General features: G+C 44.9%; 1 protein-coding gene across 5 annotated transcripts in view; it reads right to left on the bottom strand.

The window, feature by feature from the left end:
- Nucleotides 1-14,546, bottom strand: part of PCGF5 (polycomb group ring finger 5) — a 64,891-nt gene extending 50,345 nt beyond the window's left edge. For 2 of the 5 annotated variants that reach the window (XM_044420630.1, XM_044420634.1), the window contains exon 1: nucleotides 14,376-14,544. The gene's annotated coding sequence lies outside the window, so the exon portion shown is untranslated. Of the gene's footprint in view, nucleotides 1-14,375 lie in introns of all 5 variants that reach the window. The other 3 variants (XR_006413783.1, XM_044420632.1, XM_044420633.1) reach the window with 3 other exon arrangements.
- Between the last annotated feature and the right edge of the window lie 3,425 nt (nucleotides 14,547-17,971).

Here is a 17,971-nt window from a genome sequence, read left to right as displayed (position 1 = left end):
ACTCAAGAATAGACTGGATGAGGGTCAATAAGCTGAGGCTTAAACCTGGTAAGACAGAGGTACCATTGGTGGGGGTGGGGGGAGGGAGTCCTCTGATAGGCTAGAGGGACATTACCCTGTCCTGGATGAGATCACACTCCCCCTAAGGGACAGAGTCTGCAGTCTGGGGTTGCTCCTGGACCCTAGCCTGTCCCTGGAGTATCAGGTAGACTTGGTGTCCAGGACTGCCTTTTTGCAGCTCCAGTGGATTTTCCAGCTTCGCCCCTACCTAGACAAGGGGAAACCTGAAGATAGTTATTCATACTCTGGTAACTTCCAGTATATTATTGTAATGCGGTCTACCTGGGACTACCCTTGAAGAAGGTCCAGCAATTGCAATTGGTACAAAATTGGGCCGTTCAAGTTGGTGACTGGCACTCCTAGAGCAGCCCATCTACTATCAGTTCTGAAAGAACTTACATTAGTTACCAGCTGTGGCCCCAGGTGTAATTGAAGGTGCTTGTTTTGATGTATAAAGCCCTAAATGGCTTGGGGCTCAGCTATCTGAAGGACCATCTACAGCAGCCCTCTAAGCTCAGAGCAGGAGGCCCTTCTGTGAGAGGTGAGAAGGATGGCAAATAGGTGAAGGCCTTTTCTACTGCTGCGCCCCATCGCTGGAATGCCTTCTCTAGGGAAATTCACCTGTTGCCATCTTTATTTTGTTTTCGGTGCTTGGCAAACACATACCTTTAAAAAAAAATTAATGCTTAGCTCTGTGAATGTTGATGGCCTTTTTATATTATTGTTATATTGATGTTTTAATCTTTTAATAGGTTTTAATATGTTATTTTTATATATGTTTAATATGTTGTTGTAAGCCTCCTAGGAAGGCCTTTTGGCAGTAACAGGCAGCATATAAATATGTGCATAAATAAATGAATAAATCTCTTTAAAACAGGGGTCACCAACCTGTGGCCCCCAAGCTCTTTCTTTACAGCCCTCCAACCTGCTTGTTTACTGTTTCACCTTTGAGGCATTTTCCCTCAGACCCACACTGCTCTTTTTGCCTCAAGGGGTACCTACTGCTGTTTTTCCTGTCCCTTTCTTACAAAAAACACAACAGCAACCTCATTTCTTCTGGTCTCCATGGTTCCTTTTGTCAGCCCCCTCTTGGTCTTGTCCTCCATACTAGCATTTTGGCCATTCTGGGTGCTTTGCGAGAGCTCAGCTACCTATACCACTGAGCTTTTTAACTCTTCCTCTCCAGGCATTACCATGTTGAAGGCTATATGGGTACATCTTTATCTTAAATGAGGATAAAGCAGTTTGCCTGATAAGTCTTGAAACTGTCCCAGTATTAAAGGCGTACAATGTTAAAAGACACTTTGGATTCTGTCATAAAGCTACTCAGTATAACAAGGAGAGGTACAAGTAGGATAACAAGATAAATTCTCTTTAAAAATCAGTGTTGTTGCAGAAAAAGAGTTTGAAAAAGCAGGCTGAGGGTCAGCTAACATGTTGCTAAATGTATTGCTGAGAGTGGTAGGCTATTCACTGATAGTGAATTTGTTAAGTACATGGTTAAAATAATGAAGGAAATGCGCCCTGATATGGTACCTTTTGTTAGTTGTATCAGTTTATCTACATCTACAACCACCAGGCCTGTTGAAGAACTAGAAGAGCTCCATATGTCACTGATCGTCAAGGCAAAAAGTTTTGATTTTTTTTCTTGGACATTAGATGAGAGCAATGACATTATAGACACTACTCAACTACTAATATTTATCAAAGGGATATATTCCAATTTCAGAATCATAGAAGAATTGCGTGCACTGCCAACTTTGAAAGGCACTACAACTACAGAAGACATATTCTTGAAAGTATGTGAATCAGTAGAAAATCTTGTTCTGAGGTGGGATAAATTGAAAAGCATCACAACTGAGGGTGCAAGAAATATGGTGGGAAGTAAAACTGATATAGCTGCAAGAATCAAAGAAATATTGAAATTAAACTGTACACTTCCCATGAAATTTCTCTGCGTCATTCATCAGCAAGCCTTATGTAGTAAGATTCTTCAGTGGGAAACTGTGAATGTATATTGTTGTATCCAGCATTAATTACATCAGGCATCATGGCCTTACTCCTCAGTTTCAAAATTTTATCTCAGAGATAGATGAAGAATATGGGGATGCATTGTACCATATGCAAAAGTCAGATGGCTTGGCAGAGGCAGAGTTCTCAAATGTTTTTTCAGTCTTCATCATGAAGTTGCTGTCTTTCTCAAGGAAAAAGGAAAAGGTCAAGAAGTACTTTTTGACCCTGGATGGATTTTTGATTTGGCTTTCTTAATGGATATCACATTGAATCTAAGGTTGCTGGGAAAAGGAAAGCTTGTGTGTGATGTGTCTTCTGAAATGAAAGCTTTTGAAGCAAAACTAAACATTTTTTGTGAAGCAAGTTAGTGAAAGTAGCTTTTCAAACTTATCATGCTTCAATGAACTAAAATTTGACAAGGATGGGAATTTACAATTCAGTGTTGAAAAACACATCAAAGCACTGAACCTATTGCAGGTAGAATTCCAGAACAGAGTCACTGATTGCCATAAGCACGGAAAGGAAAGAACAATGTTTCAGAATCCATTTGAAGAAACATAGAAACAGAGCGAGTCAGAAGGGACCTCCCGGGCCATCTAGTCTGACCTCCGGCACCAGCCAGCTCAGCTTACGACACGCCCACCATGTGCATGTCCAGCCTATCTTTGAACACCCGCACCGATGGGGCCTCAATGACCTCTCATGGAAGCTCTTTCCACACCCTCGGGGCCCTAACTGTCAGGAAGTGCTTCCTGGCATCTAAGTGGAACCTTGGCTCCCTGAGCTTTGTTCCGTTGGAGCATGTCCTGCCTTCCTCTGCAGGGAAGAACAGGTCTCTACCCATCTCCATGTGACATCCCTTCACATACCTGTATGTCACCAACATATCCCCTCTGAGTCTCCTCTTCTCCAGGCTGAAGAGACCCAGTTCCCTCAGTCTCGCCTCATACGGCATCCCCTGCAAACCAGCCACCAACCTTTGGCCCTACGCTGCACTGACTCCAACCTGGCTATATCCTTTCTGTAATGAAGGGCCCACAACTGAGCACAATGCTCCAGTTGCGGGCACACCAGAGTCGTATAGAGTGGTAGGAATACCTCTCTCGAACTAGAAGCCACACTTCTGGCTATGCAACCAAGGGTGGCGTTTGCCCTCTTGACCACCACATCACAGTGCTGACTCATGTTTAGCCTGCAGTCAACCAGTACCCCAAGGTCCCTTTCACAAGTGCTGCTCTCCAGCCACTTGTCACCTAACCTGTACTTATGACAGCTATTCCTATGCCCCAAGTGCAAGACCTTGCACTTATCCACATTGAACGCCATCCTGTTGTCTCCTGCCCACTTCCATAGCCTGTCCAAATCCTTTTGGATCTGGAGTACCTGCTCCTCAGTTGTGGCCACTGCCCCGGTTTCAGTATCATCTGAGAATTTGATCAGCAGACTGTTCACCCCTTCTTCCATGTCGTTAATGAAAAGATTAAACAGGATTGGCCCCAGGACAGAGCCCTGGGGGACCCCGCTTGTCACTGGCTGCCATCCTGATGATTCCCCGTTAATGGTTACCTTCTGCTTTCAGTCAGTCAACCATGCCCTAATCCACCAGACAGTGCTTTGGTGTATCCCAAAACTCCTCAGTTTCTCCACTAGGATATCATGGGGCACTTTGTCAAAGGCCTTGCTGAAATCCAGGTATACCACATTCACTGCATCCCCTCCATCTATCCCTCTCAAAACCTTGTCATAGAATTCCACAAGGTTTGTCTGGCAGGACCTGTTTTTGCGGAAGCCGTGTTGTGTGGCTGTCAGCCTCCCTTCCCTATCTAGCATCACTAGATCTCTCTCTATTATGAGCCCTTCCATTCTTTTTCCTACAATGGACGTAAGGCTAACATGTCTGTAATTCCCCATGTCCCTTCGACTACCCTTTTTGAAACTTGGGACCACTGCTGCCACCCTCCAGTCCCCTGGAACTTCACCCGTTCTCCACGAGGTCTCAAAAATGGAGGCCAGCGGGCATGAGAGAACCCCTGCCAACTCTCCAAGTACTCTCGGGTGTAACCCGTCAGGGCCTGGTGCCTTTGTAATGTCCAATGCCCTGAGGAGCCCCTCGACTTCAAGGGGGGTGACTCTAATCTGTGCCCCTAAGTCCCCAGCCTCATCTAATATCCTATGCGGATATCCCCCGTCCTGCTTTGGGGAGAACACAGAGGCAAAATAGTCATTTAGCATCTGCGCCTGTTCCCTCATATCAGTCACTGGATCTCCTTCCTCCTTACTTAGTGGTCCCACCACTTATCTCCCCTCCCTCTTCCTATTTACATGCTGAAAGAAGCTTTTTTGTTGCTCTTGATATTCTTGGCAAGTCTCAGCTCGTAATCAGCCTAGCCTTGCGAAGAATCCTTCTGCAATGGGCCTCCTCCTCCTGGTATACCCTTTTGTCTATTTGCCCAGTACCCATTTCCTACGGAGGTTCCTCTTTCATCTAATCCCTCTAACCACCTCCTTTCACATCCATGGCAGCACTCTCCTCCACCTCCCCACCTTACTGACTAGAGGTATCGTCAAGGCTTGCGCCTCCAAAACCTCCCTTTTGGTGCCATCCACCCCTCCTCAACTCGCTTACCTTCCAGTAACCTATCCTAGGAGACTTTCCCCAGTCTGGCCTTCAGTTGGCCAATGTTGGCCCTCTTGAAGTCCCAGCTTCTAGTGCTCGACCTGCTGCATGTCCCAGTCCCCTGATCTCAGAGCAAAGGATGGAGTGATCACTCACATCCAGAGCTCCCCTAATCTGTACTTCATCTATCAGCTCCGCTCTATTGGTCATTACCAAGTCAAGGATGTTTCCCCCCCTCGTTGCCTCTTGGACCCTCTGTGTGAAAAACCATCCCTCTATAGCTTCTAGGAAGCGACATGACCTGGCTGTCACTGCCGAGTGAGTCTCCCAAGTAATATCCAGGAGATTGAAATCTCCCATAATTACTGTGTCTCTCCCCTGAGATATCCTTAGAATCTGGTCTGTCAGGACATCATCCAGGGTCTCAAGTTGACCTGGAGGGCAATAACATACCCCCACTGTCAGGTCTCTTTCCCTGTCAAAACCCCTAGGTTTCACCCAGACTGCCTCTACTGAATCCCCATCTGTGCTGCATTCTACCTCACTGCATCCTATCCCTTCCCTGATGTATAAAGCCACGCCCCCTGTCCTTTCTAAAAAGGTGATACCCTTCTATGTTCACATTCCAGACTTGCCTTTGATCCCACCAAGTTTCTGTGATTCCCACTAGGTCATACCCTCCTATTCCCAGGAGAGCTTCAAGCTCTTCCTGCTTATTACCCATGCTCCTAGCATTGGTGTACACACACCTCAACTCCTTCCCACCGCTTCCTTTCCTTGGCGTTCCCAGCCTCCTCCTTCCTCCCATCCTCCCTGATACCTGGCCCCTCTCTGTAGGAGTCCTGTCAGTCCCTGCAGTATCTCTAAAACCCTGCTCCCAGAGCCCTGATCCTCCCCGCACACTTGTCCAGTGCAGACACGTTACTGGGGGGCCTGAACCACCCCCCCCCGGCTCAGTTTAAAGCCTTCCAGACGAAGCTCGCTAGAGCATCTCCAAAGGACCTTTTCCCCATCCTCGTGAGGTGTACCCCATTCCTTGCCAGAAGTCCATTGGCAAGAAAACGAGTGCCATGGTCGAGGAACCCGAAGCGTTCCTTCTGGCACCACACCCTAAGCCAGTCATTCACCTCGGAGGCCCTCCTGTCCCTTCCTGGCCCAAATCCCCGGACAGGTAAGATTGACGAGAAGGCCACTTGGGCCTTCAGCTCCCTGAGTTTCTTCCCCAAGGTCTCAAAGTACCTGGTGATCCCGAGCACACCCTGTCTGGCCACATCATTTGTGCCCACATGGATCACGAGGAGCGGCTGGTGACCCCCGAAGCGAACAAGACGCTCCACTCTGTCCTTCACATGCCAGATACATGTGCCCGGCAGGCAGCAAACCTCCCTTGTCTCCAGGTTAGGGAGGCACACTGCCACCTCAGTGCCCCTCAGCAGGGAGTCCACAACAACTATCACCCACCGCCGTACCTTCCCAGTGCTGGTGGGTGGCTGTGCCCTGGCCCTCGCCTCTCCTGCATATGACTTCTAATATGACAAACAGAATCTCCTTCATATGAGTACTTGGAAGTGCTTATACTAGCATGTCTCACCGGTAGCCTGATCGTATTATCAGCTTTCTACTTGGACAGACCATAGTTTCAGTCATACTGGCCCTCATGCTAATGTAACACTAAAGTATATCCTACAGTGCTAGACAGTGACAGTAGCTTCAGCTGTCGAGATAGTTGCTTCCTGGGCGTACAGTAGCCATTAACATGCAAAGATAACTGAACAGCACTGAACAAGAAGGGGATCAGTTTACCAATTCAGAAAGACCTCTTTGCAGAACACTATTCAATTTTGAACCCAAATGTCCAATAGCAAAGGGCTAGGGGGAAACTTGCCTTATCACCTTTTCAGCCAGTAGATTGTGTTTTGACAGCAACATTGGTTATAGCTGCATAGATACAGACTTGTAATGTGGGCAAAATCAACCTTGTTTAAGGCAGAGTTTATCTGGATAAGCAAATAAAGACAAATAAATCATTAATTAGGTAACACTATCCCTCTGTAGGGATGCAGGTGGCACAGTGGTTTAAACTGCTGTGCTACTGGGCTGGTTGATCGAAAGGTCGCCGGTTTGAATCTGCCCAGCGGGGTGAGTTCCTGTTGCTCTTTCCCAGCTCCTGCCAACCTTGCAGTTCGAAAGCATGCAAATGCAAGTAGATAAAAAGGTACCACTTCGGTGGGCAGGTAACAGTGTTCCGTGCACTTCGGTGTTTAGTCATGCCGGCCACATGACCATGGAGACTGTCTGTGGACAAACGATGGCTCCCTCGGCTAGGAAATGGATATGAGCACCGCCCCCTAGAGTCGGGCATGACTGGACTTCATGTCAAGGGGAAACCTTTACCTTTTTACTTTTATTCTTCTGTATTGACAAAGGATGACATACACCATTCAGATCCCTGGACTTCTCTTACCAGGGTCATTATGGACTGTTAGCAAAATGAAAGCACACTATAAATGAGATCTGAAACCACAAATAACTAAACATAGTTTTGTCATCTACACTCCGCCTACATAAATTGACAGCCACAGAATCTGAAAGTTCTGGGAAGACTTGTAGTCTTCAATATGGCAGCTTTCATCTTCCCCTAGGAAAAATGTAACAAAAGAACTGTCATGAAATACTTAACCAGCATGCTGTTGCCACTAGAATGGACACATAATTCAATAACTCCTGCCAGTATATTTGAGGACCTTCAATCTGAACTGATCTGGGCTAGATTTTCAGAGCACCTCTGTGTTACACCTCTGTGAAATACAGTTTCAGACACATGTCAATATACAGCAGACCTGCTGGATTTGCACTCTGCAATTCACTGTCTCTTATCAGTCTTCACTGACATCAGGGCCAATCATGGGAGTTTTTACAGTGATAGGATTGCCAGGGCAGGATTTTCCTCCAGCATACGGTTCCTGTATTAATAGGAATGTTAAAGCAAGTCCCAATCAAAACAAAAGCATAACTAGGCTACTATGTTGCTGTTCTTAGTCCCATTCTATGGACACGTCAACAATTATTCATTACTCTCAAAGGAAATCTTAACATATAATGATGTCAGAGGCCAGTGCATGTCAGACTGTGATGTGGCTTTCACTGGCATGATGCACACTGCTCATCGGATGCAGCTATCCACAGCTCAGAGGCCGGCCGGCTGGCCGGCCGGTTGGTCAAAAACCCCTAGAGTAGTATCTCCATATTCTCCATATATTCTTCTTACCTGTATCACCCTAATTTCTTCCCTGCTCCACAAGATAGCATCTGGATCAGTTCTTATATTTTTTCTATGTCTTTTTTTTTTTTTTTTTTGGATCATCCCTTTGGGTCTTCATTTTCTCTGCTTTTAGATGGAGTGTCAACAGCAACTAAAATTCTGCTTTGAGTCATTACACAATACTAGTAAAGATCTTTCATGCAGAAAAGCACAATTGCCAGAGTACCTATTTATTTGCAATTTTAAGTAGTTGGGGCTTGCACATGAGGATACCAGTAGCAGCAATGGCTAGAAGTATGTCGAGTGGGAAATAAAAGCATTAACTTTCCTGTATTGTTTGCATATACACACACACACAAACATCTCCATCTACTTTCTGAGGGACAGTAACAGGGAACAGGGAAACATGGGATATCACTGTGGTTATCACAGTAAAAGTAATACTTGACATATCAGCACCTAATTCAAGTGACATTACAAGTTGAAATCCAGCTTTTATCATCCTTTTCTGAAGCTGGTCCCTTGAGAGTCAGTGTGGTGTAGCGGTGAAGAGCCACTGTGGCTAAGATACTGGGACTCAGGCAATCTGGGTTCTAATTCCTGTCTAGCCATGGAGCCAACTGAGTGACTTTGGGCCAGTGACAGACTCTCAGCCTAACCTACCTCACAAGGTTGTTGATGTGGGAATAAGACTGAGATCAGGAAGAAGAGAATTATGTAAGCCTCTTTGAGTTTCTTTAAAAGAAAATAACAGAATATAAATCTAATAAATAAATGTAATTCAAGTCTTGCTTTCTCTGACAAAGACATCTCATGGGATATTCTATGACCCATGCACCTTAAATATATTCATGAATTTAGTAACTGTAGTTCTACTACATTTGATCTAATCATCAATGGATTATAAGGCATTGACTAAACCCTGTTTTAATTCAATGCATGTGTCATCCTTAGAGCATAAAAACAGTATGAAATAACATATCACCTTAAAGACCAGTTGACTATATGCTTTGCCATTTGTATATGGCTTACTTTTGGGATAAAATACTTATAGCTTACTTTTGGGATAAAATACTACTGGTTGTTTATTGAAAAAGTGCCAGTATTTTAGGAAATGGAAATACACCAGCATTCATGATTAATAAAACTGAAGCCAAAGATACTCAAAAGATTAACATTAATGGTTGAGGAGTACTCAACTCAGTATTATGGATCCAATCATTCTCACTCAGCTAAGGAGACTGATGCTGTAAATCAAATGAATATTCAGGTGCATATTCTGAGGATACTTCCCCTATTGGCACTATAATGCTTTGAAGGGGATGTCAGATGACCAGTCTAGTATGCATTCAAATCACATTCCCATTGACATAGTTGTGGAACTAGTGTTAACTCTTGGTACGCACACAACTACTTGTGGTTTACTATATGTCCAGTATGGAAATATCAATTATAAAAGCAGGCATATATTTCCACACATATACATGGTTATTTTGAAAAAAAAATCACATATTCATTGTAGCAAACACAGCAAAAGCTATCACTATATAACTAGAATTACTTTGCAACAGTTAATGTACAGAACTTCCTAAAATCTTATGTTGTTTTCTGCCTAACATCAGCAGTCACATTTTGCAAAGTCAACATGATTCCCTACTAAACTGATTTGCCATTCATTCTCATGAATTATTTCAGCAATGATAGTCCAGTCAAAATGCTTAGGCATTATTGAATGGCTTGTTCTTCTGTGTAGTATCTGGGCTGTTTCATTGTTAGTGCCACTCTATTCCATGTTAATTAGCCACCTACTTTGATAGAACTTAAGGTGGCCAGTTGGGTCCAGCATGCAATGCTGCAATGCCCACTTGTGTCACATAGCTACCAGGTGTGTCAAGTCCACCATGCTTCTCATATTCCGTTGTATTCTAACAGAGAACAACTCAGACATTAACTTTCACGTATTCATCTGTTGTAGTCTGCAAGCTCATAAATTAACCAGTATAGCCCTGTTATCAATACGCTCTTTCTCTGCCCAGTTCTGGACCAATGACACTGCATATTGTATTGATTCTCCACCCCATGATGTGCATAGTTCCTACAAGCACCACAAGATATGTTCCATCTTAAAATGTTGTCGGCTTAGAGGCACTGTTATCTCCACGCTAGCCAAGGGCAATTCTGTGCAAGGCTTTCATCCTCAATCATCTGCTTCTTTTCAAAGCAAGGTAGTCAACCCAGCAGTTGGATTCAAAGGAACAGTTTACTGGAACAAACAAACTGTAGCTGTGATTCGACTGGCCATGCTTCTGTTCAACTCTTATCGAGGATCTGAACTTTGCCTTCCTCTGAGACTCCTGACTGTAGTTTTTGCCACTTCCAGCTGGGATTCTTATTTCTACCTTCTTCTCTTGTCTGAACTGAAGTTAGCAACAGGTTCTGTGCACCTTCTATTGTGTGTCCACTGCAGCTTGGAAGCAAGTGGGATGGCTTGCTTTCTCCAACTCTTCTCTCAGCTTCCTCCTCTTTTTCTGTTGGACCCAGTGCTTTCTGGCTTCTTTATATTCTGTATACACAGACTCCATGCCTTACCTTTATCCTTTGGCCTACTTAATTTCTGTATAGCATCTCCTACCATGGACTTCAAGTTCCTACTGCTCTTTCCACTCCAAATCTTAAGTCTCTCAGTTCTTGGCTTTGCCACAAGGTGCTCCTTTGCATTTGGATCTGAACAGCCCTCAAAATCAATGAAGTTCTCCACCAATTATTTAAAAAAATAAAAATAAAAGCATGATAGGCAAGTCAAATGAAATCCTCCAAAGACTTGCTTATAAATATCTTAATATTGTTTTGTTTCATGCACTGTTGCAAAATTCCCAGCCAGTTTGGCCATGGTACATGAATCAATTAATAATATGATGATGATGATGAACCTGTCATATTAGCATATTTAGGATCAGCACATTAGGGCGGTGGTTGTGGTTACAGTGTGGCCTAACGCAGTCCTGGACTACTGCTGCATGTATATGAATCTGCTTGGCAGAAAGTCTGCAAGCTTTGTAAGGAGCCAACTGGAGAGCAATTTCTGAAAATTTCTATCTGGCACCTGAGCACTAACCCAGAAGTAAAGAAAGCTAGCAAAGCACATACCTGAAGAGTACATATCCTATTTCCTATAGTCACATGACTAATCTGGCCATATGGCCTACCCAGTCTACACTATTGAAACATTAATTGCAACCTGTTTTGTGTATCATTGATAGGTGAGTCACCAACTCTTCAATAGTTTCTTCATTAGTCAAAAAGCTTTACACACTTTATCTCAATAATACAAAACCTCAGTTTTATGGATGATGCTAGAGAGTCCGTAGTGGACCTGTGATTATAACTGAAGATTGGCCACTTATCATTCTCTTAGCCAAGACACCACTTCAGAGCTGCACTAAATGCACATCTGTCACCATTCTGGATGCACTCTGAGATGTATGGCCTCTTGGAAAAAGATCACTGAAAGATTGACTTTGATTTATCATAGCTATATATTACACTAAGGCTTGCAATCCAAGCAGCATCTATTCTGAAGTATTCCTACTAAAATAAAAGAGAATGCTTCAGAGTAAGTTGCAGATTGCAGAATGTATGGCCTTCCCTTATTAAAAACAGAAACTATTAACACCAAGGGTAACAGTGAAAATATTCTGATGTGATCTGCAACACATCTTTGTATGAAACTGCAATTCATGAGCATATATTACGGAAAGGCTTGCTTAGTTTTTATCCCATCATAGAACACAGGGTTCTTGTACAGTCGTTCACCAGACCCTTGCTTAATTTCAACAGGGCAGTTCTATCCAGTGTTCTGAAAGTATTCTCCTGGACATGGTACTGAATTCTTTTTGAGCACAAGTCAGGACCCCTAAGGACCATGGCTCCCATCCAAATTACATTTTTTCTTAGAAGTAAGTCTCACTGCATTCAGTAGGGTTTACTATGTGTATTTAGGACTACAACCTAAAATTAGCTGAAATTAATAAGCCACTGAAATCAATCTAATCTAAGCCAGTTGTTTCAGTGACAGTGCAACATTATACAAACCTACTGAGGTTAGTTTCTATGGAAGTAGTTAGGACTATAACCAAAATTTACAGGACTGAGCCCATGGTGCAGTTCTCCTGCCGAGGAATGCTGTAACAAAACTTCAGTTAATGAATGGCCCAGGACTGCAGCTCATGAGAGCAACTTAAAATCTCCTAATACTAAACAAAATAAGGTCTTTAAAAAACCGTGTTGCCTGTATTAGGGTATCAATGGCTGCTAGATCAGATGGCTATATTCTGTCTCCAGTATCAGAAGCAGTATGCCTATGTATCCCAGTTGCTGATGAACATGAGTGGAAGGTATGGTGTTGAACTCAAAGCGTACTCGTGGGATTCTTTGGACAGCTGGCTAGCCACTGTGTGAACAGATTGCCAGGCTGAATGGGCCACTGGTCTGACGGCTATTCTTATGTTCTTAGGATACAGTCTAATCATGTGCATCTTATGGAAGAAATGAGCAGAAAAATCTATGAGTTTTGTAAAATCATAAATAATTGCAGATTTTATTATTTTGTATCCAACAACTCCCAGCACTCCTCAATCTGCCATGCTGGGAACTGTAGGAGTCCCCCCCCCCCATCTAAACAGGTTTAGGATTGCACCCTTAAGGTTTTGCAATAACTTGAACATGTTGAGGTTAAAATCTGGCCATCCAGCCTTTGCCACAAGTAGCATTATCATAATCTAGTCTCTTGCCAACAGCTCTGCTTTAAAGAGCAAAAACCTATATTTCTTAAAAGGTCTATTTGCTAGCTATTTTCCTACTTAAATCAGATACAAATTCTTCCAAATGGCACAATTTCTTAGGGAGCATTAATATGAGCATGGCAGTCTTCAAGAAGGGCCCCTGAGGTTCACAGGAGGCATAAATGAGGGCCTCAAATTCCCCTTCCCCCACCAACTACAGAAGCAGCAGCTTGAAACTAGTAGGAACCTTGTCTTACAGTGTGGGTGGCATCCTGATCCTCAAACATTTCCATTTCAAGCATGTTCAGGATTACAATTTAATACCCTAGTTCTGAATACTGATACATGAAAGTAAACTCAATTCCATGTGGCGAGGATGATTGGAACGCTTCCCCCCGCCTTTTAAAAGCACCCTATCCGTCGATTTTGGCCTGAAAATTACAATCCATACCTTTTACAGCGTGTGTATCTGTGTGTGAGAGAATCAAAGAGAAGTGAGTCACCATTCGGTGGAACTGATGATTCATCCATTCAGTCATAATCTCCGGGCCATATTAACAAGCAAAACACACGTGGGTTGTAATCCACAAACCACTTTACACCAGAGCCCTTCTACACCAGCGGGGTTCGGAACAACAGCGAGTTCTTTAACTCCACCCACGCCCCCAACTCCCCAAATATTTATTATCTGTATTTCCTCCATGACGAAAGCGCGGGGGAAGAACTATGCGCGCAGCGAAACAGATACCACAGTCCCAAATGCTTTTTTAAACCTTCCTAGATACGCACACCTGCGGGATCAGGTGCAAGGTTAGTCTGTCAGTTTCACTTCGGAGATCAGACAGGTGTGTGCGTGTGTGGTGGATCGGCCCGTCACTATCGAGCAAACAACGCACAAGGGAGGGTGAACGGCTCCCCGCGGCACATCTAGGACTTACGTCGTTCCTCCCTCTCCCCCTCCTATGACATCTTATATAATAATGATCCGAGCTAATCAAAAGCGGAAGCTTTTGTAACAATCAAGTCTCCTTTCGGCTTGGAGATACATTTCCTTAGGAACAGTTGCTCCTTCGGACAAGAAACGCTTTTCACTCTTCCTTAAAAAAACTAGTAGTGACACCGGCGGGCGGTTTTACTAGAAAAATCCGGAATGGAAGAAGCGACGCAGCAAGCAAATGCAAAATCGCTCGTTACCCAAGAAAAGATGGGGTGCCGCCACTGCTCTCGGTTCCCCATTCCGAAGGTTAAAACGAGCAAAGCCAAACTGTCTCTTCGCGACCTCCTCCTTCCTTTAGAGGAACGGGAAATAGTACACTTGAAACGGGTTCCTTAATTAAAGGGAGGGGGGGCGTGTGTGGGGGGGGGGTCAAAAGAAGATCAGAGGAGAAAGTTAACTCGTCGTTCCAGTCCCTTTCAGGAGCCACGAGCAGGCTGCCTTGTCGCCCAGCCCGCCTTTGCAGCTGCAAGGCGCGATTCGGTAGGAGCGACGGGCACCTTAAGCAACTTGTTATGACAGACGAGCCGCCGCCGCCGTCGCCGTCCTCCTCCTCCTCCCGCTGCCTGCTGCTCCCCCCGCCCCTCAACTTTCCTCCGGGGTGTGAGAAGGAGCGCGAAAGGGGATCAGGAGCGGCCGGTCCCTTACCTTCCCCCAGATAGCCCAGAGAGCGCGCCCCGAGGACGCAGCGCGGGAGTTCTGGATATTGCAGGGGAGCGAGGTGCGCTTGAAGCTGCTGTTCAGCTGACAGGAGTTCCACGGGAGGGGGAGGAGGGGGTGGAGGGAGGAGGAGGAGGAGGAGGAGGAGGAGGATGTAGAGACTCAGCGAGGAGGAAGACTCGCACAGTGGAGCGGAGGGAGCGGTGCAGGGGGGCGGAGGACTTTCCCAGGGCTTGTTGTTTACGCATTGCTGCCCTGCTCGGTGCACACAATTCACTCTCTGATTGGACACAAACTGGGGCACAGCCTTTCGCCGCCCGCCCTCTCGTCTCACAGCTATGGTGCTGCCACACGGAGCCCCGGAGGGAATAGCAGCGGCAGCCAAGCTGCCAAGTTTGCCCCACTGAAGGTACTTCAGCTCCCGTCAGGCTAGCTAACCCCTTGCGGCGCGCGCACGCGCGCACGCACACACTAGCCGAGCCAATCGCGTTCAGCGGCCCTTGGCCAACGCAGTCCCGCGCGCGCGCCTTTGCTTGTCAAGTTCCCCTCCCCTCCCCTCGGCCTCACGGACGTACAGTCATTTATTTAATTATTTATTTATTTACCCTTCCTGCTCTCGCTGCGCACATGCTGCCAGGACTCCGGAGCAATGAGCATGTGCAAACCTTTTGCACATGCTCACAAAGATCCAGTGAAGTCACAAAGATGCTGCCCTCAGCCTGCCCTTTTGAGTGCCTCAAAACTGACCGGAATTCTAAACCGTAAATTACACAAGACACCCACAATCCAAATATTCAACTTCCTCTAATAAACACACTTCAAAAAAGAAACCTGGTCCATTAACCACACTTTTATTCTTATATCCTGATGGATACAATTCCAAGCTGCCCCTAGCTAGAGAAAATCCAATTAGACTAAGGGACTGAGGTATGCAACTAAGAGACCGACAGAGCTGTGCATCCTACTGAGATGCATCACGAATCAAAGTGTGACAACGCCGAAGTAAGCCCCATTGTTTAAGAGGGTTCCTGGGAAAACTGACCATTAGGATCGGCGCTTCTGAAGGGTTTGCAACAAAGGACTGCTGGAAGAGTATGGCAGTTCACCTCTGCAGAAAAGAACAAGATGCAATTGTGGTGCTGTTTCTTTTCATATCTGCAGCACTGTTGAAATTCCTTCCACTACCATAACGATTAAACACAAAGAAACGTCATTCTCGGATTACTATTTTTACTCAGATTATTAGGGGTGGGTAGGTAGGGATGCTGGTGCTGGAACCCACAATCCCCATCTCTTTACTCTTATTTTAGAACCATCCTGCTCTCCACAGGCTTCTAAATAGACTGTTCCTCCTTGCAATTTGAACCCTAAAGACTGGCAGTCAAAAAGAATCTGAAATTTTGAACCAATCAGTGGTTCCATGTCCAGTTCTCACTGTTGCTTCTTGACCCGCATATAGGTTTCTTAAGAGACAAATAAGATGGCCAGGTACTCCCATCTCTTTAAGAACTTGCCACAATCTGTTGTGATCCACACAATCAAAGGCTTTAGCATAGTCAATGAAGCAGAAGTAGATGTTTTTCTGGAACTCCCTAGCTTTCTCCATGATCCAGCGTATGTTGGCAATTTGATCTCTATTTCCTCTGACTCTTCGAAATTCTGCCTGTACTTCTGGTAGTCCTCGGTCCACATACTGCTGGAGCCTAGCTTGTAGGATTTTGAGCATCACTTTGCTAGCATGTGAAATGAGTGCAATGGTGCGGTAGTTTGAACATTCTTTGGCATTGCCCTTCTTTGGGATGGGAATGTAAACTGACCTTTTCCAATCCTGTGGCCACTCTTGAGTTTTCTAAATTTGCTGGCATATTGAGTGTACCATTTTTACTGCATCGTCTTTTAGGATTTTGAATAGCTCAGCTGGAATACTGTCACCTCCACTAGCTTTGCTGTTGTTCAGACTTCCTAAGGCCCATTTGACTTCACATTCCAGGATGTCTGGCTCGAGGTCAGTGACCACCCCATCGTGGTTATCAGAGACGTTAAGCTCTTTCTTGTATAGTTCCTCTGTGTAATCTTACCATCTCTTCTTAATCTCTTCTACGTCTGTTAGGTCCCTGCCATTTTGGTCCTTTATCATGCCCATCTTTGCATGAAATGTTCCCTTCATATCTCCAATTTTCTTGAAGAGATCTCTGGTCCTCCCTATTCTATTGTTTTCTTCTATTTCTTTGCACTGTTCATTTAAGAAGGCATTCTTATCTCTTCTAGCTATTCGCTGGAATTCTGCATTCAATTGGGTATATCTTTCTCTTTCTCCCTTGCCTTGTATTCGAACTGGGATCATTCTGTCGTTTTGGAGATTGTATCCCGGTACTGCTTTTCCTACTCTTTTGTTGACTATGAAGGCTACTTCATTTCTTCTGAGGGATTCTTGCCCGCAGTCATATACCTGATGGTCACCTGAATTAAATTCACCCATTCCTGTCCATTTTAGTTCACTGATTCCTAAGATGTCGATGTTCAGTCTTGTCATCTCTTGTTTGACCACATCCAGCTTGCCTTGATTCATGGATCTTACATTCCAGGTTCCTATGGAGTACAGATCTTTACAGCATCGGACTCTCCCTTCACCACCAGATACATCGGCCACTGAGTGTCCTTTCGGCTTAGACCCAGTCACTTCATTCTTTCTGGCACTACTAGTACTAGTCCTCTGCTCTTCCCCAGTAGCATATTGGACACCTTCCGACCTGAGGGTCTCATCTTCCGGTGTCATATCTTTTTGCCTTTTGGTACTGTCCATGGGGTTTTCATGGCAAGGGTACTGGAGTAGATTGCCATTTCCTTCTCCAGTGGATCACCTTTTGTCAGAGCTCTCTGCTATGACCTGTCTGTCCTGGGTGGCCCTGCACAGCGTAGCTCATAGCTTCATTGAGCTACGCAAGCCCCTTCGCCACAACAAGGCAGTGATCCATGAAGGAGATTAATAACTGTACTTCATCATTAAATGAGACTGTAACAGGAAACAGAAACACCTGAGAGATCATGAGTAGGGTCACTTCCAGCTAATTCTCATTTGAGCAGTGCTAGTTCTGCCGCAACTCTTCTGCTGAGCAGGCCTCAGGAGCTGCTTCCCACCACCACCCCAGGGAAAAGGGATATCCTTCCTTTCCAGACCTCTTGTTTTTTCTCAGCCATCCAAGCTACAATGTTCTTTCACAGGAAAAGAAACATTTATCCTGGATAGTACTTCATTTGTCATTGTGAGTGCTATGCAGATGAAATGTGATGTTGTATGAATGCCTGGACAACAGTTTAGTTCCAGTGACATTATTAATGACAAGGAACAAAATTCCCCTTTTTCCCCCATCCCAAATTTAGATGTCATGTTATGAGCATGAGATTGCGTGTGTGTGTGTTTGGTTGTAATAATTTTTAGACATGTTCTTCTTCTCCAACATTCCAGTTCTTATGGCTGCAATCCTGTAAACCTTTTGTCTGTGGGCCAAATGTGGCCTCCAGAGCGCAAGGTGGTAACACCCGCAACTTCCTTACCTCAGCCACTGATTCTTTGGCATTTTACT

Source organism: Varanus komodoensis, unplaced genomic scaffold (assembly GCF_004798865.1).
Source record: "Varanus komodoensis strain SLA01 unplaced genomic scaffold, ASM479886v1 scaffold11, whole genome shotgun sequence".
Lineage (NCBI taxonomy): Eukaryota > Metazoa > Chordata > Lepidosauria > Squamata > Varanidae > Varanus > Varanus komodoensis.
This window is presented reverse-complemented; position numbering and strand designations above follow the sequence as displayed.